General features: G+C 42.3%; 1 protein-coding gene across 1 annotated transcript in view; it reads left to right on the top strand.

Annotated features, from left to right (window-relative positions):
• The window catches only part of Ubr1 (Ubr1 ubiquitin ligase), a 514,997-nt gene that overhangs the window by 261,551 nt on the left and 227,923 nt on the right, over positions 1-25,523 (top strand).

The raw sequence follows: 25,523 nt of genomic DNA on the forward strand, positions 1-25,523 counted from the left end.
CATGGAAGCGGAAGTGGATCATAGGGTGGGGGAGGGGGCGAAAATTTTGGGAGCCTTGAAAAATGTGTGGAAGTCAAGAACATTATCTCGGAAAGCAAAAATGGGTATGTTTGAAGGAATAGTGGTTCCAACAATGTTGTATGGTTGCGAGGCGTGGGCTGTGGATGGAGTTGTGCGCAGGAGGATGGATGTGCTGGAAATGAGATGTTTGAGGACAATGTGTGGTGTGAGGTGGTTTGATCGAGTAAGTAACGTAAGGGTAAGAGAGATGTGTGGAAATAAAAAGAGCGTGGTTGAGAGAGCAGAAGAGGGTGTTTTGAAATGGTTTGGGCACATGGAGAGAATGAGTGAGGAAAGATTGACCAAGAGGATATATGTGTCGGAGGTTGAGGGAACGAGGAGAAGAGTGAGACCAAATTGGAGGTGGAAAGATGGAGTGAAAAAGATTTTGTGTGATCGGGGCCTGAACATGCAGGAGGGTGTAAGGAGGGCAAGGAATAGAGTGAATTGGAGCGATGTGGTATACAGGGGTTGACGTGCTGTCAGTGGAGTGAATCAAGGCATGTGAAGCGTCTGGGGTAAACCATGGAAAGCTGTGTAGGTATGTATATTTGCATGTGTGGATGTGTGTATGTACATGTGTATGGGGAGGGGGGGGGTTGGGCCATTTCTTTCGTCTGTTTCCTTGCGCTACCTCGCAAACGCGGTAGACAGCGACAAAGTATAAAAAAAAAAAAAAAAAATATATATATATATTTATTTTTAAGGTAGCTAAATTCCAATATCTTTCCCTCATTTTTTTTGTTAATCAGTCTGATTTTTTTAAGTTTTTTTCTAACCACACTGCTTCTGGCACCAGTATGACTCAGATTCAGCTTGTTTTACAATATCTAGAATGGTTTCCTTTTGAATACAATAAAACACACCAATATGTTATCCCATCTATAGCCCTCACAAGTCAAGTAAAGAAATTTCTTTCAATATATACAAGGAATTTACAAGATTTTATTACATAACCCCAGGACTTTATTGAGTTCCTGCAGCTTCAAGGCTGTGCTACAATCAGTAGCAGGTAAAGGATGGACTCCTTTGGAACAAGAAGTTCTTCAACAAGATTGTTCTCTTTTTGTCCACTAATGATGATGCAACATCGCTGAAGGTGACTTTTTGCTCCAGGTGTAACCACAAACAGACAGAGTCCAGCAACAACTGGAATTTACATATCAATATTCATACAGCCATCCCCTGTATAATGACAACTCACAAAGTGAAATTTCACATTTGCAACAGATTAGGATAAGGAACAAAATTTGTATGATGTTCTGTGTCCCCTTGTACTAGTTGTGAGAGATTAGAAAAAATACAGTTGTATACTTTTTTATTTTTCAATGTCTGAAACATTTTTCCCAGTAACGCTTTTCATGCTATAAACATCAGTTTTACCCATATTAATCGAGAATTTACTTTCTTACATTCTATCACATACTCCCACAACTCCTGTTTCAGGAGTATTGCTACTCCTTCCCTTGCTCTTGTCTTCTCACTAACCCCTGACTTTACTCCCAAGACATTCCCAAACCACTCTTCGCCTTTACCCTTGAGCTTCGTTTCACTCAGAGCCAAAACATCCAGGTTCCTTTCCTCAAATATACTGCCTATCTCAACACACTTATACCTCTATAATTTGAGCACTCACTCTTATCCCCTTTGCCTTTGTACAATGGCACTATGCAAGCATTCCGCCAATCCTCAGGCACTTCGCCATGAGTCATACATACATGAAATAACCTTACCAACCAGTCAACAATACAGTCACCCCCTTCTTTAATGAATGCCACTGCAGTACCATCCAAACCTGCTGCCTTGCCAGCTTTCATCTTCCGCAAAGCTTTTACTACCTCTTCTCTGTTTACCAAATCATTTTCCCTAACCCTCTCACTTTGCACACCACCTCAACCAAAACACCTTATATCTGCCACTCTGTCATCAAACACATTCAACAAACCTTCAAAATACTCACTCCATCTCATTCTCACATCACCATTACTTGTTATCACCTCCCTATTAGCGCCTTTCATTGAAGTTCCCATTTGCTCCCTTGTCTTACGCACTTTATTTACCTTCTTCCAAAACAGCTTTTTATTCTCCCTAAAATTTAATGATACTCTCTCACCCCAACTCTCATTTGCCCTCTTTTTCACCTCTTGCACCTTTCTCTTGACCTGCTGCCCCTTTCTTTTATACATCTCCCAGTCATTTGCATTTTTTCCTTGCAAAAATCGTCCAAATGCCTCTCTCTTCTCTTTCACTAATAATCTTACTTCTTCATCCCACCACTTACTACCCTATCTAATCAACCCACCTCCCACGCTTCTCATGCCACAAGCATCTTTTGCGCAATCCATCACTGCTTCCCTAAATACATCCCATTCCTCCCCCACTCCCCTTACCTCCTTTGTTTTCACCTTTTTCCATTCTATACTCAGTCCATCCTGGTACATCCTCACACAAGTCTCCTTCCCAAGCTCCTTTACTCTCATCACTCTCTTCACCCCAACATTCTCTCTTCTTTTCTGAAAACCCCTACAAATCTTCACCTTCGCCTCCACAAGATAATGATCAGACATCCCTCTAGTTGCACCTCTCAGCACATTAACATCCAAAAGTCTCTCTTTCGCGCACCTATCAATTAACACGTAGTCCAATACCGCTCCCTGGACATCTCTCCTACTTACATATGTATACTTATGTATATCTCTCTTTTTAAACCAGGTATTCCGAGTCACCAGTCCTTTTTCAGCACATGAATCTACAAGCTCTTCACCATTTCTTTTTACAACACTGAGCACCCCATGTATACCAATTATTCCCTCAACTGCCACATTACTCACCTTTGCATTCAAATCACCCATCACTATAACCCGATCTTGTGCATCAAAACCACTAACACACTCATTCAGCTGCTCCCAAAACACTTGCCTCATGATCCTTCTTCTCATGCCCAGGTGCATATGCATGAATAATCACCCACCTCTCTCCATCAACTTTCAGTTTTACCCATATCAATCTAGAATTTACTTTCTTACACTCTTATCACATACTCCCACAACTCCTGTTTCAGGAGTAGTGCTACTCCTTTCCTTGCTCTTGTCCTTTCACTAAGCCCTGACTTTACTCCCAAGACATTCCCAAACCACTCTTCCCCTTTACCCTTGAGCTTTGTTTTACTTAGAGCCAAAACATCCAGGTTCCTTTCCTCAAATATACTGCCAATCTCTCCTTTTTTCTCATCTTGGTTACATCCACACACATTTAGACACCCCAATCTGAGCCTTTGAGGAGGATGAGCACTCCCTGCGTGACTCCTTCTTCTGTTTCCCCTTTTAGAAAGTCAAAATACAAGGAGGGGAGGATTTCTGGCCCCCCGCTCCCGTCCCCTTTAGTCGCCTTCTACGACACGTGAGGAATGCGTGGGAAGTATTCTTTCTCCCCTATCCCCTATCCACTTGTATGCGCACATATATACATACATGGTCATACAAGTACATATACATACACGTACACAGACATATACATATATTCACATGTACATATTCATACTTGATTGCTTTCATCCATTCCTGGTGCCACACTGCCCTACAGGAAACAGCATATACCAAACAGCACATACGAGATGGCATCCTAGCTATGTCTCTTCCTTGTATATCAACTGACTTATAATTCTTCCTTGTATCTCCCCTGATGATGTGATTATTACATGAAAGTGTCTGGCAACTTTATTTGTTTCATTTTCCCATGGATTAGAAGGAATATATTGGGGAGGAGCAGTGTGATTTCAAAAGTGGTGGAGGAGGTGTGGATCAGGTGTTTACTTTGAAGAATGTGTGTAAGAAATACTTACAAAAACAGAGGAGTTTTATGTAGCATTTATGCATCTGGAGAAGGCATATGATAGGGTTGATGGAAATGCTTTATTGGAGATTTTAAGAGTATATTGTGTGGATGTTAAGGTGTTAGAAGCAGAGAAATTTTTATCGGGTGTAAGGCTTGAGTTGGAAGAGACGAGAGTTGTTAGTCTCCAGTGAAGGTTTGTCTGTGGTAGGGGTGTGTGATGTCCCCATGATTGTTAGATTTGTTTATGGATGGGGTGGTTAGGGAGGTAAATGCAACACTTTTGGAGAGGGGTGAGTATGCAGTCTGTTGGGAATGAGAGGGCCTGTGAAGTGAATCGTTTGTTGTTTGCCGATGATACAGCACTGGTAGCTGGTTCAAGTGAGAAACTGCAGAAGTTGGTGACTGAGTTTAGGAAAGTGTGTTAAAGGAGAAAGCAGAGAGTAAATATGAATAAGAACAATGCTATTAAGTTCACCAGGGTCGAGGGACAAGTTAGTTGGAATGTAATTTTGAGTGGAGAAAAATTGGAGGAAGTGAAGTGTTTTAGATATCTTGGAGTGGACTAAGCTGCAAGTGGAACCATGGAAGTAGAAGTGTCATAGGGTCTGGGTGAGGGCAAAAGTTCTGGGAGCAATGAAGAATGTGTGGAAAGAGAGAATGTTATCTCAGGGAGGGAAAATGGGTGTGTTTGAAGGAATAGTAGTTCCAATAACATTATATGGTTGTGAGGCATGGACTATAGATAGGATTTTACGGAGGAGAGTGGATGTGTTGGAAATGAAATGTTTGAGGACAATCTGTGGTGTGAGGTGGTTTGATTAAGCAATGAAAGGGTAAGAGAGATTTTTTTTTTTTTTTTTTTTTTTTTTTATACTTTGTCGCTGTCTCCCGCGTTTGCGAGGTAGCGCAAGGAAACAGACGAAAGAAATGGCCCAACCCCCCCCCCCCCCATACACATGTACATACACACGTCCACACACGCAAATATACATACCTACACAGCTTTCCATGGTTTACCCCAGACGCTTCACATGCCTTGATTCAATCCACTGACAGCACGTCAACCCCTGTATACCACATGACTCCAATTCACTCTATTCCTTGCCCTCCTTTCACCCTCCTGCATGTTCAGGCCCCGATCACACAAAATCTTTTTCACTCCATCTTTCCACCTCCAATTTGGTCTCCCTCTTCTCCTCGTTCCCTCCACCTCCGACACATATATCCTCTTGGTCAATCTCTCCTCACTCATTCTCTCCATGTGCCCAAACCATTTCAAAACACCCTCTTCTGCTCTCTCAACCACGCTCTTTTTATTTCCACACATCTCTCTTACCCTTACGTTACTTACTCGATCAAACCACCTCACACCACACATTGTCCTCAAACATCTCATTTCCAGCACATCCATCCTCCTGCGCACATCTCTATCCATAGCCCACGCCTCGCAACCATACAACATTGTTGGAACCACTATTCCCTCAAACATACCCATTTTCGCTTTCCGAGATAATGTTCTCGACTTCCACACATTTTTCAAGGCTCCCAAAATTTTCGCCCCCTCCCCCACCCTATGATCCACTTCCGCTTCCATGGTTCCATCCGCTGACAGATCCACTCCCAGATATCTAAAACACTTCACTTCCTCCAGTTTTTCTCCATTCAAACTCACCTCCCAATTGACTTGACCCTCACCCCTACTGTACCTAATAACCTTGCTCTTATTCACATTTACTCTCAACTTTCTTCTTCCACACACTTTACCAAACTCAGTCACCAGCTTCTGCAGTTTCTCACATGAATCAGCCACCAGCGCTGTATCATCAGCGAACAACAACTGACTCACTTCCCAAGCTCTCTCATCCCCAACAGACTTCATACTTGCCCCTCTTTCCAGGACTCTTGCATTTACCTCCCTTACAACCCCATCCATAAACAAATTAAACAACCATGGAGACATCACACACCCCTGCCGCAAACCTACATTCACTGAGAACCAATCACTTTCCTCTCTTCCTACACGTACACATGCCTTACATCCTCGATAAAAACTTTTCACTGCTTCTAACAACTTGCCTCCCACACCATATATGTGGTAATGTGTGGTAATAAAAAGGGTGTTGTTGAGAGAACAGAAGAGGGTATGTTGAAATGGTTTGGACATATGGAGAGAAAGAGTGAGAACAGGTTGACAGAGAGGATATATGTGTCAGAGGTGGAGGGAAGCAGGAGAAGTGGGAGACCAAATTGGAGATGGAAAGATGGAGTGAAAAAGATTGTAAGTGATCAGGGCCTGAACATGCAGGAGGGTGAGAGGCGTGCAAGGAAGGAGGTAAATAACGTGCAAATGATAGGAGAAAAATGGGAACATTGCTGAAGGGGGCAAGATGGAAAGTGATGACAGGTAGTGATGGAATGAGTATTTTGAAGGATTGTTGAATCTGTTTGATGATAGAAGGGCAGATGTAGGGTGTTTTGGTCGGGTTGGTATGCAAAGTGAGAGAGTCAGGGAGGGTGGTTAGGTGAAGAGAGAAGAGGTAGTGAAAGCCTTGCCAAAGATGAAATCCAGCAAGGTGGTGGGAGTGGGCAGTATTACAGTTGAATTTATTAAGAAAGGGAGTGACTGTGTTGTTGATTGGTTGGGAAAGATATTCACTGTACGTATGGATCACGGTAAAGTGCCTGAGTATTGGTGGAATGCATTTTTGGTGCCATTGTACAAAAGCAAAGTGGATAAAGGTAAGCATTCAAACTACAGAGGCATAAGTTTGTTGAGTATTTCGGGAATAATGTATGGTAGGGTATTGATTGAGAGGGTGAAGGCAGGCAGAGAGCATCAGATTGGGAAGGAGCAGTGTGGTTTCAGAAGTAGAAGAGGTTGTGTGGATCAGGTGTTTGCATTGAAGATTGTGAGAAATACTTAGAAAAACAGATGGATGTGTATGTAGTATGTATGGATCTAGAGACTGTACATGATAGAGTTGATAGAGATGTTTGTGGAAGGTCTTAAGAATATATGGTGTGGGAGGTAACCTACTAGAAGCAGTGAGAGGTTTTTATCAAGGAAGAGAGGAGAGTGATTGTTTCCCAGTGAAGGTCAGTCTGTGGCAGGGGTGTGTGTGATGTCAACATGGTTGTTTGATTTGTTTATGGATGGGTTGGTTAGGGGGGATAAATGCAAGAGGTTTGAAGAGATGGCAAATATGCAGTCTGTTGGGGATGAGAGGGCCTGGAAAGTGAGTCAGTTGTTGTTTTTCGATAATGCAGTTTAATCAGTATAGAAGAACAGTGGAAGTTACTACTGAAAGTTCCAATGGTAGTGTCAGCAAATTTCAAAACCCTATTCCTCCACTTGCAGGAGGCTGGCACTGGGAAGTGGGAGAGTCGGTGATTAGCTGGCTTTGATTGGAGACACTCATGGTCTTCTCGCTACCTTGTGTTCCCCACCCTTGTTTGTAAAGTTTAGAAATAGATATATTTTGTTAAAACACAGGCTTAATTGCAAGCCTAAGAAGTCTCCGGGCTGATATTAGAAACATTTTTGGAACCACTTCAGAAATATTTAAGAGAGAACTTGATAATGTGGTTGAAATCAGTCCTTGTTGAAACTAGAATAGACATCGAAGTAATGTAGGTAGCAGCAGAGGGGAACATTGAGCACTGTGCACTATTCTTACCATTGTGGCAAAATTTCTTTGTTGACCCTCATATGTAGGTATTAGCTCCTTGTTCTCACCACATATATCCTCTTAGACAGTCTCTTATTACTCATTTTCTTCATATGTCTGTACCATTTCAACTCACTGCAATTATCTTTCAAACATCCTCCACTTACTGACACCTCTTTTTTACAATGTTATTCCTTAGTCGATAAACCCTCTTCACACATTGACCTCAGGCATTTCAGTTCCAACACACCCACCCACTGTACTTCTACATATAGGTGCATGACTCTCATTAAAGCACCATTTGGACTACTATGCCATCCAACATAGCCATCTCTTCCCTTGCAGACAGTGACTTCTCTTTCCAAACTTTCCTCAGTGAACCTAGGACCATTGTTCCTTTACCCATCTTACAGTTTACTTGAGCTCCCATAGTTCCATCTTTTGCCATTCCTGGGTATCTAAAACCCCACTTCCTCTAGGTTTGCTCTAGTCATTCTCATACTCAAATTGACCTTTCTCCTCTCTCTTTCTCTCCCCTGCTTAATGTCATAAGCTTGCGTTTATTGACATTAGATCTTGGCTTCATCCTTTTGCAAACTCTCCTAAATCCATACACCAGTATTTGCATTTTTTATGCAAGTCTGCCACCAGAGCTGTGTTACCTACAAACAGTAACTGACTCACCTCTGAGCCCCCCTTTCTTAGCAAGTTGCAGGCCTATCTCCCTCTCCAAAATCTTTATAGCTACCTCCCTTACTACCTTATCCATAGAATATTTAAACAGCCATAGTAACATTATACCCTCTTGATGCAGACCCAAACTCAAATCTGCTTGAAATCACTTATCCTTCTCTCTTTTTACTTCCACACAATCCTTACTCGTTTGATGATAAATGTTCAGTGCTTCAAGGGACGTTTTTACCTACTCCATGCATTTATAGCACCTCCCACAAAGCATATCTGTGAATCCTGTTAAACACTTTCCCCAGATCCTTAATGCTCCATACAAGTTCTCTTTCTGTAAGTATATCTCACTTCAAAGCAAGCATTTGGTTCTCATATCCTCTACTGCCTTTTAAGCCACATTGTTCCTTCCCCCAGCCTGATGTTCTGTATGCAACACCACCCTCACCATGCAATTTGCCATGTTTACTTAACAAACTTTATCTCTGTAATTTGAACATTCACTTTTTCCCCATTTGCTGTTACTTTGAGTCTTTGTGTGCATTAATGATCCTAACTAACCATGTATTGTTGTTAGTTGACCTAAGTGAGTAAAGTGCATTGAAGAGCTTCTAACTTGGAAGGAGTCCATCCTTTCTCTGTTACTGATTATAGTGCAGCCTTGAAGCTGCAGAAGTCCCATAAAAGATCTGAGGTATGTGATTATTTAATTAACTACGCTTACATGGGTCTGAAATTGTTGATTTTCAATAGAAACTACCAAAAGAACTCAGAGTACCCTGACAGTGGAAGTCATGATGCTGCAGCAGGGGTTAGTAAGGCCCTTGTGTGCATGAGGTCTATGGCACTTGATACCAGCCTTAGAACATATAAGAACCTCCTTTTTGTTCCAATATAGCATAAGAAAATTATTCAGTGTGGGATGTTCAGATGTTCTTGATTTCTGTTATTTTGCATTTCATTATAATGAAGCGTTAATGTAAAGTGCATATATATATATATTTATTCATTTATTTATTTTGCTTTGTCGCTGTCTCCCGCATTAGAGAGGTAGCGCAAGGAAACAGACGAAAGAATGGCCCAACCCACCCACATACACATGTATATACATACACGTCCACCCCCCTCAAATATACATACCTATACATCTCAATGTATACATATATATACCCACACATACATATACATATATACCCATGTGGAATTTATTAAAAAAGGGGGTGACTGTATTGTTGACTGGTTGGTAAGGTTATTTAATGTATGTATGACTCACGGTGAGGTGCCTGAGGATTGGCGGAATGCGTGCATAGTGCCATTGTACAAAGGCAAAGGGGATAAGAGTGAGTGCTCAAATTACAGAGGTATAAGTTTGTTGAGTATTCCTGGTAAATTATATGGGAGGGTATTGATTGAGAGGGTGAAGGCATGTACAGAGCATCAGATTGGGGAAGAGCAGTGTGGTTTCAGAAGTGGTAGAGGATGTGTGGATCAGGTGTTTGCTTTGAAGAATGTATGTGAGAAATACTTAGAAAAGCAAATGGATTTGTATGTAGCATTTATGGATCTGGAGAAGGCATATGATAGAGTTGATAGAGATGCTCTGTGGAAGGTATTAAGAATATATGGTGTGGGAGGCAAGTTGTTAGAAGCAGTGAAAAGTTTTTATCGAGGATGTAAGGCATGTGTACGTGTAGGAAGAGAGGAAAGTGATTGGTTCTCAGTGAATGTAGGTTTGCGGCAGGGGTGTGTGATGTCTCCATGGTTGTTTAATTTGTTTATGGATGGGGTTGTTAGGGAGGTGAATGCAAGAGTTTTGGAAAGAGGGGCAAGTATGAAGTCTGTTGGGGATGAGAGAGCTTGGGAAGTGAGTCAGTTGTTGTTCGCTGATGATACAGCGCTGGTGGCTGATTCATGCGAGAAACTGCAGAAGCTGGTGACTGAGTTTGGTAAAGTGTGTGAAAGAAGAAAGTTAAGAGTAAATGTGAATAAGAGCAAGGTTATTAGGTACAGTAGGGTTGAGGGTCAATTCAATTGGGAGGTGAGTTTGAATGGAGAAAAACTGGAGGAAGTAAAGTGTTTTAGATATCTGGGAGTGGATCTGGCAGCGGATGGAACCATGGAAGCGGAAGTGGATCATAGGGTGGGGGAGGGGGCGAAAATTCTGGGAGCGCTGAAGAATGTGTGGAAGTCGAGAACATTATCTCGGAAAGCAAAAATGGGTGTGTTTGAAGGAATAGTGGTTCCAACAATGTTGTATGGTTGCGAGGCGTGGACTATGGATAGAGTTGTGCGCAGGAGGATGGATGTGCTGGAAATGAGATGTTTGAGGACAATGTGTGGTGTGAGGTGGTTTGATCGAGTAAGTAACGTAAGGGTAAGAGAGATGTGTGGAAATAAAAAGAGCGTGGTTGAGAGAGCAGAAGAGGGTGTTTTGAAATGGTTTGGGCACATGGAGAGAATGAGTGAGGAAAGATTGACCAAGAGGATATATGTGTCGGAGGTGGAGGGAACGAGGAGAAGAGGGAGACCAAATTGGAGGTGGAAAGATGGAGTGAAAAAGATTTTGTGTGATCGGGGCCTGAACATGCAGGAGGGTGAAAGGAGGGCAAGGAATAGAGTGAATTGGAGCGATGTGGTATACCGGGGTTGACGTGCTGTCAGTGGATTGAATCAAGGCATGTGAAGCGTCTGGGGTAAACCATGGAAAGCTGTGTAGGTATGTATATTTGCGTGTGTGGACGTATGTATATACATGTGTATGGGGGTGGGTTGGGCCATTTCTTTCGTCTGTTTCCTTGCGCTACCTCGCAAACGCGGGAGACAGCGAAAAAAAAACAAAAAAAACCCCATGTACACAATTCATACTGTCTGCTTTTATTCATTTCCATCGCCTCCCTGCCACGCATGGAATAACAACACCCTCCCCCCTCATGTGTGCGAGGTAGCGCTAGGAAAAGACAACAAAGGCCCCATTCGTTCACACTCAGTCTCTAGCTGTCATGTAATAATGCACTGAAACAACAACTCCCTTTCCACATCCAGGCCCCACAGAACTTTCCATGGTTTACCCCAGATGCTTCACATGCCCTGGTTCAATCCATTGACAGCACGTCAACCCCGGTATACCACATCGATCCAATTCACTCTATTCCTTGCACACCTTTCACCCTCCTGCATGTTCAGGCCCCGATCACTCAAAATCTTTTTCACTCCATCTTTCCACCTCCAGTTTGGTCTCCCACTTCTCGTTCCCTCCACCTCTGACACATATATCCTCATGGTTAATCTTTCCTCACTCATTCTCTCCATGTGACCAAACCATTTCAAAACACCATCTTCTGCTCTCTCAACCACACTCTTTTTATTACCACACATCTCTCTTACCCCATTATTACTTACTTGATCAAACCACCTCACACCACATATTGTCCTCAAACATCTCATTTCCAGCACATCCACCCTCCTGTGCACAACTCTATCCATAGCCCACGCCTCGCAACCATACAACATTGTTGGAACCACTATTCCTTCAAACATACCCATTTTTGCTTTCCGAGATAATGTTCTCGACTTCCACACATTCTTCAACGCTCCCAGAATTTTCGCCCCCTTCCCCACCCTATGATTCACTTCCGCTTCCATGGTTCCATCCGCTGCCAGATCCACTCCCAGATATCTAAAACACTTCACTTCCTCCAGTTTTTCTCCATTCAAACTTACCTCTCAATTTACTTAACCCTCAACCCTACTGTACCTAATAACCTTGCTCTTATTCACATTTACTCTCAACTTTCTTCTTTCACACCTTTTACCAAACTCAGTCACCAGCTTCTGCAGTTTCTCACATGAATCAGCCACCAGCACTGTATCATCAGCAAACAACAACTGACTCGCTTCCCAAGCCCTCTCATCCACAACAGACTGCATACTTGCCCCTCTTTCCAAAACTCTTGCATTCACCTCCCTAACAACCCCATCCATAAACAAACTAAACAACCATGGAGACGTCACACAACCCTGCCGCAAACCTACATTCACTGAGAACCAGTCACTTTCCTATCTTCCTACACATACACATGCCTTACATCCTTGATAAAAACTTTTCACTGCTTCTAACAACTTGCCTCCCACACCATATATCCTTAATACCTTCCACAGAGCATCTCTATCAACTCTATCATATGCCTTCTCCAGATCCATAAATGCTACATACAAATTCATTTGCTTTTCTAAGTATTTCACACATTCCTCAAAGCAAACACCTGATCCACACATCCTCTCCCACTTCTGAAACCACATAAATATATATATTTTTTTTTTTTTTTTTTACTTTGTCCATCTCCCGCGTTTGCGAGGTAGCGCAGAAACAGATGAAAGAAATGGCCCAACCCCCCCATACACATCATATACATACGTCCACACACTCAAAATATACATCCATAACACAGCTTTCCCATTGTTTACCCCAAACACTTCCCACATGCCTGATTCAATCCAACTGAACAGCACGTAAACCCCCGGTATACCACATCGCTCCAATTCACTCTATTCCTTGCCCTCCTTTCACCCTCCTTCCTGCATGTTCAGAGCCCTACCGATCCACTCAAACACAATCTTTTCACTCCAATCTTATCACACCTCCAATTGGTCTCCCTCTCTCCTCTTCCCTCCACCGTTATATGTGATTATTGGTGGGATTAAATAGTTGGACCATGGCCCCCAACCATACCCTACATCAAAAACCCGTCCCTATATCCCTAACATAAAACGCTTCATACCCTCCCACAACTTCACCAATACGCAAGCCCCCAACCAACCACATCCAACCTACACACTCAATTCCAACAACCCACACACACAAACACCATCACCCCCTCCATCAGACCAACCCCTGTCTAAGACTCTCTAAAAATTATCAACTCTTGTTCCCAACAAACAACACAATCTAGCCCCCCCCGAATTTAAAACCTAACCACTACACGCAAACCACCAATCTAACTTACCTAATTATTAAACAACTACATAAACCCACAAAACTCACGCCACTACACCACCATCAACCAACGCCTCATGCACCCTACCACACACCAGTATTTAAGCTCTCTTACCGCTCCCTCCACCCTGCGCCCTTCTATTCTCCCCTTTTCTTATCTAAACTTAATTTTTTATCCCCCTTCTTTTCTTAACTCAACTCAGCCTCACGTTTTCTCACTTATACACTAACTGCTTCGCCTCTACAAATCTCTTCCTTATGCTTCTTTCAATCTGCTTCTCCCCCAATCCTCTCTCTTACATAATTCCTCGCTCTTTCCGTCCAAACTTCAGCTATCAACTTACCTTTCTTTCCTCCAAACCCCTCTCTTCGCTTTACTTTTTTCATTACCCTCTTTCCACCTCCTTTTAGCTTCCTTTTGAATATACGTCGTTCCTCACTACTCTCACTTGCTTACTTTTTTTACCCCTCCCTTTCCTCTTACCCACCCATCATTATACTATCTTTTCTCACTTATACACTTTCTCGCTACTATACTCTAGTCTCATCCCTTCTCCCTGTACTTATTCACTAGCAACTCTTCTCTCTTCCTCTTTCCTCTTTTTCTGCCTACCTACTTCGCTAGAGCTTCTATCTATAGAATTTATTCTGAATGCTCCCACTCTCCTACTACCTCCTACACAAACGAATCTTCTACTTCCTCATCCTACATCCTGGAACCCTGCACCTTCACTACCTCGACACTATTAAACTTTTCTCTCTTACTCTTTACCTATACTTTCCTTCTATGACTCACCCTCAACAACTTCGCTTTTTCACTTACTTTTCCCTTTATTTCACAACTACTTTCTCCGCCTACTTTCCTTCTTATTTATCCTTCTTTTGATCGGCATCTTCCTCCTCTAAATCTTTCTCTACTACTTTTCTCTACTACTACTCCTCATGCTACACTGTATATTACCTTATCAGCTATTCTCCTTCGCTCTCTTCTCTACTTCCAACCTTCTTTTTTGCTAACACTACCGTCCTAACACTCCGCAATGCTTAACTCGCTTTCTTAGTTCTTCGACTCCTTCATCCTGCATCCCCCCGACACTATAACCTCTTGGTCAATCTTTCCTCACTCTCTCCACCATGTGCCCAAACCAAAGTTCAAACCACCACTTCGCTCTCTCCAACCACCTCTTCTTATTTCCACACATCTCTCTTACCCCTTACTTACTACACTCGTCAAAAACACCTCACACCCACAGCAGTGTTCCTCAACATCTCACCTCCAGCACATCCATCCTCCTGCCACAACTCTATCCATACCCACGCCTCGCAACCTACAACATTGTTGGAACCACTATTCCTCAAAACATACCCATTTTGCATTCCGAGATAATGTTCTCGACTTTCACAACATTCTTCAAGGCCCCCAGCATTTCAGCACCCTCTCCCACCCTATGATCCACTTCCACTTCCATGTTCCTTCCCTCCAGATCCACTCCCAAATATCTAGAAACACTTCACTTCCTCCAGTTTGATTTCTCCATTCAAACTCACCTCCCTGTTGACTGACCCTCAACCCACTGTACCTAATAACCTTGCTCGTATTCACAGTTACCTTAACTTTCTTCTTTCACACACTACCAAACTCAGTCACCAGCTTCTGCAGATTCTCACATGAATCAGCCACCAGCGCTGTATCATCAGCGAACAACCAACTGACTTTACTTCCCAAGTCTCTCATCCCCACCAGACTTCATACTTGCCCCTCTTTCCAAACCTTCATTTTACCTCCCTAATCAACCCCATTTCCCCCCATAAACAAATTAACAACATGGAGACATCACCAAACACCCCTGCCGCAAACTACATTCACTGAAAAACCAATCACTTTCCTCTTTTTCCTACACGAACAACAATGCTACATCCTCGTTAAAAAATTTTTCACTGCTTCTAACAACCTTCCCTACCCACACCATCAGTTATTCGTAATACCTTCCACATGAGCAATCTCATCACTCTATCATAAGCCCTTCTTACCCGATCCCAAATGCCTACATACAAATCCATTTGCTTTCAAAGTACTTCTCACATAACATTCTTCAAAGCAAACACCTGATCACACATCCTCTACCTACTTCTGAAACCACACTAAAAACGCTCTTCCCCAACTCTGATGCTACTGTACCATGCCTCACCCACTCAATCAATACCTCCCATGTTAATTTATCCTGGAATAACTCAACAAACTTATACCTCCTGTAATTTGAGCACACTCGACTCTTATCACCCTTTGCCTTTGTACTATTATTTATATGATATTTATTTATTTGTTTATTCAATCATTATAGCCTGTCAGGTGGGGCAGCGTGCAAGAAGAAGCCGCTGGCGAGGAGGAGTGTTGCCCCCTCACTGTCCTCTCCACCATTCACAGTGCCTTTACCATATAGTCAATATTCTTCAGTGTGATGTGTTTCTCCATATTGTTATCAAGACAAGTACACAAGAGTTAGACATACTTTTTTTTATTTTCAAAGTTTCCTCTAACCAACTTTCGTATCATAGTTTCGACGTAAAAATCCTCATGTTTCATTACATTTCATTAATTTTTTTCCTGCTTGCCTTCCTGTCTTAGCAGTTGCCTTAGTGCATTATATATTTTGCGTCTAAATTATTTTTTTTTTTTTCATCTTTTACTAGTAGATTCAAGTAAAACTGTCCTGATAGAGTCCATAGTGCACACATTTACATATAATCTGCCAGGTAAAAGACTGAAACCACAGCACACCATTCTACAGCCAATCCCCCAAAAGTTGTTCTAAAGGATACCCCTGATAAAGACTTTATAAGTTTATTTATTTTTCCAGGTGTTAAAGTTTTATTTATTAACTTTAATTGCTGATATTTCTATTCTGCGTCAGCGCCACCCGACATATGCAACCAGAAAACAGACAAGTAGGCCCATCCACTGATATACACACAAATTTTTTTTATAATAGGGGATAGGGGAGAAAGAAAACTTCTCATGCAATCCTGCACTGTCATAGAAGTCGATTAAGTGATGGAGTAGGGGGCCTGAAACTCTACCCTCCTTGTATTTTGAACCTCTCTAAAAGGGGGAAAAAGAAGGAGCCATGGCGAGAGCGCTCATCCCCCCTCAAAGGCTTAGATTGGGGATTGGGTGACTAAATGTGTTGGATGTAACCAAAATGAAAAAAGGGAGAGATTAAGGGGGTTAAAGTTATTTTTTGAGGAAAATGAAACCTGGATGTTTATGCCTCTAAGTGAAACATATCACAAAGGTAAAGGGGAAGAGTGGATTTGGGAATGTTTGGGAATAAAGACAGGGTTGGAGAGTAGGACAAGACGAAGGAAGATAGCACTACTTCAAGAGGAGTGGTGGGAGTATGTGATAGAGTGTAAGAAAGTAAACTCTAGATTGATATGATGGGTCAAAACTGTAAGTGGAGAGAGAGATGGGTGATTATTGGTGCATAGCTCCTGGGGATGAGAAGAAGGATTCATGAAGGTAGAGTGTTTTTGGAGCAGATGAATGAGTGTGTTAGAAGTTTTGATGCAACGAGACAGGGTTATTATATTATGGGTGATTTGAATGCAAAGTTGATAATGGTGCAGTTGAGGGCATAATTGGTGTACATGGGGTGATCAGTGTGTAAAATGGAAATGGTGAAGAGCTAGTAAGATTTAAAAGTGACTGAAAAAGGACAGTTGATTGGGAAATACCTGTGTATAAAAGAGAAAAATACAAAGAATAAAGTATTAAGTAGGAGAGATGGCCAGAAAAACGTTATTTGATTACGAGGTTAATATTGAAAAGGCAACGCGAAAGAGAGACTTTTGGATAGTTAATGTGCTGAGATGTGCAACTGGTGATGTCTGATCTTATCTGTGGAGCAAAGGTGAAGATTTGTAGATGTTTTCAGAATAGAAGAGAGAATGTTGGGGTGCAGAGAGTGGTGTGAGTAAGTGAGCTTGGGAAGGTGACTTGTGTCAGGAATACCAGGAGAGACTGAATACAGAATGGAAAAAGGTAGAACAAAGGAGTGTAAAGGAATTGTGGGAGATATGGGAGATATATTTAGGGAAGCAGTGATGCTTGCAACAAAAAGATGCTGTGGCATGAGAAGCATGGATGGAGGTGGGCAGATAAGAAAGGGTAGTGGAGTGGTGGTATGAAGAAGTAAGGAATATTAGTGAAAAGCAGATAGAGGCATTTGGAGGATTTTTTTGCAGGGAATAATGCAAATGAGTGGGAAGATGTATAAAGAAAGATCAGGAGACAGAGAAAAGGTGCAAGAGTTGAAAAAATGGCAAATGATAGGTTGGGGTGAGAGAGTATCATTAAATTTTAGGGAGAATAAAAAGATGTTTTGGATGGAGGTAAATAAAGTGCGTAAAACAAGGAACAAAGGGGGAAACTTCAGTGATGGGGCTAATGGGGAGGTGATAACAAGTATGGTGATGTGAGAAGGAGATGGAGTTGAGTATTTTGAAGGTTTGTTCATTGTGTTGATGAAAAGAGTGGCAAGATATATGTGTTTGTTGAGGTGGGTGTACAAACTGAGAGGGTTAGGGAGAATAATTTGGTAAACAGAGAAGAGTTATAAAATCTTTGCCTGAAGATGGAAAGCTGGCAGATGCGGCAGGTTTGGATGATATTGCCAGTGGAATCTAAAAAAAAAGGGGGGTGACTGATTTATTACGAGGTTGGTAAGGGTTTATTTAATGTCTGTATGACTCCTGTGAGGTGCCTGAGTTTGGCTGAATGCTGCAATAGTGCCATTGTACGAAAGCAAAGGGATAAGACTGAGTGCTCAAATTACAGAGGTAAAAGTTTGTGAGTAATCTGGTTAGATTATATGGGAGGTATTTGAATGAGAGGTGAAGGCATGTAACAGAGCATCAGTTTGGGGGAAGAGCAGTGTGGTTTCAGAATGGGTATAGGAGTGTGGAATCTGGTGTTTGTTTGAAGAATGTATGTGAGAAATAACTTAGAAAAGCAAATGGATTTGTATGTAGCATTTATGGATCTGGAAAGGCATATGAAAAGTGTTAATAGAGATGCACTGTAGAAGGTATTAAGAATTATGGTGTGGGAGGCAAGTTGTTCTAGAGAGCATTGAAAAGTATTTTGTATCGAGGATATAAGGCATGTTTACTTTAGAAAGAGAGAAAGCGATTGGTTCACAGTGAATGTAGGTTTGCGGCAGGGTGTGTGATGTCTCCATGGTTTGTTGATTTAGTTTATGATGGGTAAGTTAGGGAGGTGAATGCAAGTAGTTTTGGAAAGATGGGCAAGTATAGTCTGTGTGGATGAGAGAGCTTGGAATTGTCACTTGTTGTTCACGATGATAGGGCCCTGGAGCTGATTCGTGGTGACAACTGCAGAGCATGTTACTAATTTGGTAAAGTAAATGTGAAAGGAAGAAAGCTGAGAGTATATTTGATAAGAGCAAGGTTATTAGGTACATAGGGTTTAGGACAATCAACTGAGAGGTAATTTTGAATAGGAGTAAAACTGGAGAATAAAGGTGTTTAGATATCTGGGGAGAGGATTTGGCATGGATGAACCAATGGAAGCAGAAGTTAATGATAGAATGGGGAGGGGACAATGCTCTTGGAGGTAAGAAGTAATGGTGGAAGTCGAGAATGTACTCAGAAGCAAAAATGGTATGTTTGAAGAATGGAGGTTCCAATAAATAAATGGTTTGCGAGGTGTGGGCTAAAGATAGAGTTGTGCGGAAGAGAATTGATTTGCTGGAAATGAGATGTTGTAAGGCAGTATGTGTGTGAGGTGGTTTGATCAATATGTAATGAAAGGGAAGAGAGATGTGTGATAATGAAAAGAGTGTGTTGAGTAGAGCAGATGAGGATGCTTTGAAATTGTTTTTTCCCCCCTCACATGGAGAGAATGATGCAGAAAGAATGACCAAGAGTATATATGTGGTCAGAGGTGGAGGAACGAGAGAATGGGAGACCAAATTGGAAGTGAAGAGATGGAGTGAAAAAGATTTGAGAGATCGGGGCTTGAACATGCAGGAGTGAAAGGTGTGCAAGGGAATAGCAGTGAATTGGAACGATGTGGTATACCGTGGGGACAACGTGCTGACAGTTGGATTGAAACCATGGCATGTGAACATTATGAAATTAAACATGGAAAGTTGTGTGGGGCCTGGATGTGGAAAGGGAGCTGTGGTTTCGGTGCATTATTACATAACAGCTAGAGACTGAGTGTGAATGAACATGGCCTTTTGTTGTCTTTTTCCCAAACACTACCACGGGGCACAAAGAAGGGGGGGGGGGGGTTTTTTTATTCATGTGTGACGGGGGGGCGATGGGGAAAAATAAAGGCAGACAAAAGAAATTTTGTTCAGTTTAAATATGTAATTTTGTAATTTTGGGTTATGTGTTTAAAAATTTATAGGGGGGACAAAGAAGGGCTTTTGGATTTAAAGTGCTGAAGGGGCAACTGGAGGGATTCCCGTTTATTTTCTTTTGAAGTTGAAGAAAAAATTTTTTTGAGGTTTTCAGAAAAGAAGAGAGAATGTTTTGGGGGGAAAAGAGGTGGGAGTAAGTGAGCTTGAGGAGACTTGTGTCAGGAAGTAACAAGGAGAGAACTGAGTACAGAATGGGAAAAGGTGAAACAAAAATGGTAAGGGGAGTGGGGGAGGAATGGGAGGAACAAAGGGTAAGAGAGTGGGGGTAGTAATGGGATGCAATTTAGGGAATCAGAGATGGCTTGCCACAAAGATGCTTGTGGCATAAGAAGCATGGGAGGTTTGGGCAGATAAGGAAGGGAAGTGATTTGGTGGGATGAAGAAGTAAGATTATTAGTGAAAGAGCAGAGAGACATTTGACGATTTTTGCAGGAAATAATGGAAAAATGAGTGGAGATTATATAAAAGAAAGAGCCAGGATCAAGAGAAAGGTGCAAGAGGTGAAAAAAGAGGGCAATGAAGTTGGGGTGAGAGAGTATCTTTAAAATTTTTAGGGAGAAAAATAGATGTTTTGGAAGGAGGTAAATAAATGCGTAAGACAAGGAACAATGGGAACTTCAGTAAAGGGGGGGCTAAGGGGGAGGTGATAACAAGTAGTGGGATGTAGAAGGAGTGAGTGAGTATTTTGTAAGTTTTTTATTGAATGTGTTTGATATACAAGTGGCAGATATAGTTTTTTTGGTCGAGTGGTGTGGAGAATTGAAGGGTTAGGGAAAATGAATTGGTAAACAGAGAAGAGAGATGTAAAATCTTAGCGGAAGATGAAAGCGCAAGGCCAGCGGGTTTGGATTGAATTGCAGTGAATTTAAAAAAAAAGGGGATGAGTGTGTTGTTGACTGGTGGAAAGGTTATTTAATGTATGTATGATTCATGGTGAGGTCCCCTGAGGATTGGCAGAATGCATGCATAGTGCATGGTACAAAGGCAAAGGGGAAAATGTGAGTGCTCAAATTACAGAGTATAGATTTTAGAGTATTCCTGGTAAGGATATATGGAGGGTATTGATTGAGAGGGTGAATCATGTACAGAGCTTCAATTGGGGAAGAGCATGGGGTTTTTCAGAAGTGTAGAGGATGTGAGGAGTCAGTTTTTTGCTTTGAGGGATGTATGTGATAATACCTTAGAAAAGCAAATGGAATTATTGTATGTAGCATTTATGGATCTGGAGAGTGCATAGATAGAGTTGAAGAGATGCTCTGTGGAAGGTATTAAGAATATATGGTGTGGGAGGCAAGTTGTTAGAAGCAGGGAAAAGTTTATAATCGTGGATGTAAGGCATGTTACGAGTAGGAAGAAGCGGAAAGGTGAATTGGTTCCTCAGTGAATGTGGGTTTTGGGCGGCAGGGGTTTGTTTTATGTCTCCAGGGGGTTTTTTAATTTGTTTTTTGGGGGGGTTGTTAGGGAGGTTTTGCAAGATTTTTGGGAAAAGGGGGGGGCCAATATGAAGTCGGGTTGGGGATGAGAGAGTTTGGGAAGTGATCGTTTTTGGGGTTTCGCTGATGATAAGCCGGGTGGCTGTTTCTTTGGGAGAAACTGCAGAACTGGTGACTGAGTTTTGGGAAAGTTTGTGAAAAAAAGAAAGTTAAAGTAAATGTGAATAAGAGCAAGGTTATTAGGTACATAGGGGTTTAGGGTCAATTAAATTGGGGGGTAAATTTGAAAGGAGAAAAAATGGAGGAAGTAAAATGTTTTTAAATATCGGGAGTTTGGGTTTGGAGCGGGTGGGAAACCCCCGGAAAAAGGGGAATGGTTTATAGGGTGGGGGGGGGGGCGAAAAATTTTGGGGGCGTTGGGAAAAATGTGTGGAAGCGAGAAAATTATTTTCCCAAAACAAAAAAAGGGGGTTTTTGAAGGGGAAAAGTGGTTCCAACAATGTTTTTATGGTTGCGAGGGTGGGCCCAAAGGGGGTAGAGGGTTTTGCGCAGGAGGGGGGGGTGTGCTGGAAATGAGATGTTTGAGGGGGCAATTGTGGTTTTGGGGGGGGTTTGATCAAATAAAGAAATAAAGGGGAAGGGGAAAATGTGTGGGAAAAAAAAAGAGGTGGTTGAAGATCAAAAGAGGGGGTTTTGAAATGGTTTGGACACATGGAGAAATGAGTGAGAAAGATTGACAAGAGGATCTATATGTCAGAGTTGGAGGAAACAAGGAGAAGAGGAGACCAAATTAGAGGTGAAAGATGTAGTGCAAAAGATTTAGAGAGAATTGGGGCTTGAACATTGCAGAGTGAAAGGCGTGCAAGGAATAGAGTTAAATAATTGGAACATGTGGTGTACCAGTGGTCGACATGCGTCAGGGGTTGAAAACCCGGGCATGTGAAGCATCTGGGGTAAACCATGGAAAGTTCTGTGAGGCCTGGATGTGGAAAATGGACTTGTTGGTTTCGGTGCATTATTACATGAAAGCTAGAAGACGAGTGTGAATAATGGTATCCTTTGTTCCTTTTCCTAGCGCTACCTCGCACACATAGGGGAGGTGGGTTTTTAATTTCATGTTTGGCGATTGGAAAGAATAAAGGGCAGATTATGAATACAGTACAGGTGTATATATGTAAATGTCCTGTTTGTGTATATATGTATGAAACATTGAAGAGTGTTATAGGTAATGTATATTTATGCGTGTGTGTACGTGTATGTATATACATTGTTATGAGGGTGGGTTGGGCCATTCTTTCGTCTGTTTCCTTGCGCTACCCCCGCTAACGCGGGAGACAGCGACAAGCAAAATAGAAAAACGGAGAAGTGAGTGTTTTAGATATCTGGGAGTGGATCTTGGGAGCGGAATGAAAACCCTGGAAGCGGAAATTGGAAACATAGGGGGGGGAAAGGGGGGGAAAATTCGGGGGCCTTGAAGAATGTGTGGAAGTCGAGAACATTTTTCTCGGAAAAAACAAAAATGGTAAAGTTTGAAGGAATAGTGGTTCCAACAATGTTGTATGGGGTTTCGAGGCGTGGGCTAGAAAAGTTGGGCGCAGGAAGGGGTTGTGCTGGAAAAGAAATGTTTGAGGACAAAGTGTGGTTAGGTGGGTTTTTACGAGTGAAACGTAAGGGTAAGAGAGATGTGTGGAAATAAAAAAAGCGTGGTTTGAGAGAGCATATGAGGGTGTTTTGAAGTGTTTGGGCACATGGAAGAATAGAGTGATGAAAGATTGACCAAGAGGAGTATATGTGTCCGAGGTGGAGTGAACGAGAAAGAGGGAGACCAAATTGGGGAAGGGTGGAAAAATGAGTGAAAAAGATTTTGTGTGATCGGGGCCTGAACATGCAGGAGGTGAAAGGAGGGCAAGGAATAGAGTGAACTTGAGCGATGTGGTATACCGGGGTTGACGTGCTGTCATTGATTGAATCAAGGCATGAGAAGCGTCTGGGTAAACCTTGAAAGCTGTGTAGTTAGTAAATTTTCGTTTGTTGACGTATGAATATACATGTGTATGGGGTGTTGGGCCATTTCTTTCGTCTGTTTCCTTTCCGCTACCTCGCAAAAAGCGGGAAGACAGCGACAAAGCCAAAAAAAAAAATATATAAATATAATTTATTTTGCATTGTCGCTGTCCTCCGCGTTAGCGAGGTAGCGCAAGGAAACAGACGAAAGAAATGGCCCAACCCACCCACATACACATGTATATACATACACGTCTACACATGCAAATATACATACCTATACATCTCAATGTACACATATATACTCACACACAGACATACACATATATACACATGTACATAATTCATACTGTCTGCCTTTATCTATTCCCATCGCCACCTCGCCACACTTGGAATAACAACCCCCTCCCCCCTCTTGTGTGCGAGGTAGCACTAGGAAAAGACAACAAAGGCCCCATTCGTTCTCACTAAGTCTCTAGCTGTCATGTGATAATGCACCGAAACCACAGCTCCCTTTCCACATCCAGGCCCCACACAACTTTCCATGGTTTACCCCAGACGCTTCACATGCCCTTGTTCAATCCATTGACAGCACGTCCATCCCGGTATACCACATCGTTCCAATTCACTCTATTCCTTGCACGCGTTTCACCCTCCTGCATGTTCAAGCCCCGATCACTCTAAATCTTTTTCACTCCATCTTTCCACCTCCAATTTGGTCTCCCACTTCTCCTCGTTCCCTCCACCTCCGACACATATATCCTCTTGGTCAATCTTTCCTCACTCGTTCTCTCCATGTGACCAAACCATTTCAAAACACCCTCTTCTGCTCTCTGAACCATACTCTTTTTATTTACACACATCTCTCTTACCCTTACATTACTTACTCGATCAAACCACCTCACACCACATATTGTCCTCAAACATCTCATTTCCAGCACATCCACCCTCCTGCGCACAACTCTATCCATAGCGCACGCCTCGCAACCATACAGCATTGTTGGAACCACTATTCCTTCAAACATACCCATTTTTGCTTTCTGAGATAATGTTCTTGACTCTCAACATTCTTCAACGCTCCCAGAATTTTCGCCCCCTCCACCACCCTATGATTCACTTCCACTTCCATGGTTCCATCCACTGCCAGATCCACTCCCAGATATCTAAAACACTTTACTTCCTTCAGTTTTTCTCCATTCAAACTTACCTCCCAATTGACATGACCCTCAACCCTACTGTACCTAATAACCTTGCTCTTATTCGCATTTACTCTTAACTTTATTCTTTCACACACTTTACCAAACTCAGTCACCAGCTTCTGCAGTTTCTCACATGAATCAGCCACCAGCGCTGTATCATCAGCGAACAACAACTGACTCACTTCCCAAGCTCTCTCATCCACAACAGACTGCATACTTGCCCCTCTTTCTAAAACTCTTGCATTCTCCTCCCTAACAGCCCCATCCATAAACAAATTAAACAACCATGGAGACATCGCACACCCCTCCCGCAAGCCTACATTCACTGAGAACCAATCACTTTCCTCTCTTCCTACACGTACACATGCCTTACATCCTCGATAAAAACTTTTCACTGCTTCTAACAACTTGCCTCCCACACCATATATTCTTAATACCTTCCACGGAGCATCTTTATCAACTCTATCATATGCCTTCTCCAGATCCATAAATGCTACATACAAATCCATTTGCTTTTCTAAGTATTTCTCACATACATTCTTCAAAGCAAACACCTGATCCACACATCCTCTACCACTTCTGAAACCACATAAATATTTTTTTTTTTTTTTTTTTTTTTTTTTTTTTACTTTGTCGCTGTCTCCCGCGTTTGCGAGGTAGCGCAAGGAAACAGATGAAAGAAATGGCCCAACCCCCCCCATACACATGTATATACATACGTCCACACACGCAAATATACATACCTACACAGCTTTCCATGGTTTACCCCAGACGCTTCACATGCCTTGATTCAATCCACTGACAGCACGTCAACCCCGGTATACCACATCGCTCCAATTCACTCTATTCCTTGCCCTCCTTTCACCCTCCTGCATGTTCAGGCCCCGATCACACAAAATCTTTTTCACTCCATCTTTCCACCTCCAATTTGGTCTCCCTCTTCTCCTCGTTCCCTCCACCTCCGACACATATATCCTCTTGGTCAATCTTTCCTCACTCATTCTCTCCATGTGCCCAAACCACTTCAAAACACCCTCTTCTGCTCTCTCAACCACGCTCTTCTTATTTCCACACATCTCTCTTACCCTTACGTTACTCACTCGATCAAACCACCTCACACCACACATTGTCCTCAAACATCTCACCTCCAGCACATCCATCCTCCTGCGCACAACTCTATCCATAGCCCACGCCTCGCA

This window comes from Panulirus ornatus, chromosome 14 (genome assembly GCF_036320965.1).
Source record: "Panulirus ornatus isolate Po-2019 chromosome 14, ASM3632096v1, whole genome shotgun sequence".
In the NCBI taxonomy this organism is placed as follows: domain Eukaryota; kingdom Metazoa; phylum Arthropoda; class Malacostraca; order Decapoda; family Palinuridae; genus Panulirus; species Panulirus ornatus.